Below are 1,413 nucleotides of genomic sequence, written 5' to 3'. Positions count from 1 at the left end.
GTATGTCTGTCAGCAGTTAATCAACAGAACAGGTGACTGTATAAAATGTGCATTGTTTCACAAGTATACACTACAAACAATGTTAACTACACAATTAATCACATCAAAAATTTCATAGATGTACATGTGTATAGCAAAAAAATTATAATAATTGCATAAAACAATTTCTCTTTTTTGTTATAAAAAAAATTATAATAGATTGCACACACTTTTATGAAAACCTCAGACATTGAGTTGAGGTTGTAAAAATTAACATTACAGTCATTTAGTTTATCATTACTAGCTTTCAAATAAGAATAAGACATGAACAAGAAAAACACACAAAAAGACAGAAATAAAACAGAGAGCATTTATGAAGGTGAGAGATAAGCGCCCTGGGTATCATGCAAAATAAAGGGCAACTATTGCTGCAGTTTCATGAGATGGCAAAGTATAGTTTACCTAGATAAAACAAGTGCCACAAAATGGGTGGTGCCAATCATTAATAGAACTTTTACTCAGTAAGCTTAAACTTTAAACGTAACAATTTTCTCAAACACACACGCTCTTTTGCCCTGATATTATTTTGAGCTATTGGTACTAGCTGCATACCTCATTCTACACAGCTCGAGACATACACTTACTCACTGCTAGCATAAAAGAACTTACTATTACGTGTAGCTGTTTCTCTTCTGACAGCTCTAGTATCACCATCAGTTGCTTCTCCTAGTAACAATAGATACACTTACTGCTGGCGTAAAGAAGTTACTATTACGTGTAGCTGTTCCTCTTCTTACAGCTCTAGTATCACCATTAGTTGCTTCTCCTAGTAACAATAGATACACTTACTGCTAGCATAAAAGAACTCACTATTACGTGTAGCCATTCCTCTTCCTACAGGTCTAGTCTCACCATCAGTTGCTTCTCCTAGTAACAATAGATACACGTGTAGTGAACTCATGACATCACATCTCATGCATATTCATGATATCTCTTAATATATATTGCATGTTGTGTTTTATAATTGATCAGTGTTTGGGTGTCAAGTCAACTCGAGGTAAATGTGAGCGCTCAATGGCAAGCAGCATATCTGCTTCCCTATCACTAGCTGCAACACACATATACTCATACGCTAAATTGGTGACCCGGACGGCCCTGTCCACTCACTGCTGCTTAAAAAGTATGCTAAAAAAGTAATTTTTGCTGCTAAAAAAGTAACAAAACGCAAACCTAAAGCAGTAAAGACAATAGCCAATTATTTATGACTATGTGGATGTTACTATTAAAATAACAAAATTTGTAGTTCGTATTGCCAGATAGTTGAGATAAATCTGTAAATTAAAAGAACAAAAATAAACCCAATTTAAGCACTATTAATATTAATTTGATCAAAGAATATGTTGTACTGTCTTACAAGAGTTACTAAATGTCATT

The 1,413-nt window shown here is 34.0% G+C and overlaps 1 long non-coding RNA gene across 1 annotated transcript; it reads right to left on the bottom strand.

Moving 5' to 3' along the window:
• Nucleotides 1-424: 424 nt before the first annotated feature.
• Nucleotides 425-1,319, bottom strand: LOC109589739 (uncharacterized). Its single transcript, XR_002188899.1, has 3 exons — nt 850-1,319; nt 755-805; nt 425-705 (listed from the first exon to the last, which is right to left on the bottom strand). It is a non-coding gene; the product is annotated as an uncharacterized LOC109589739 (long non-coding RNA).
• Between the last annotated feature and the right edge of the window lie 94 nt (nt 1,320-1,413).

Source organism: Amphimedon queenslandica, unplaced genomic scaffold, assembly GCF_000090795.2.
Source record: "Amphimedon queenslandica unplaced genomic scaffold, v1.1 AMPQUscaffold_10950, whole genome shotgun sequence".
Taxonomy (NCBI): domain Eukaryota; kingdom Metazoa; phylum Porifera; class Demospongiae; order Haplosclerida; family Niphatidae; genus Amphimedon; species Amphimedon queenslandica.
Note: the sequence above shows the minus strand (reverse complement) of the source record. Positions and strands in the feature narration are given on the sequence as shown.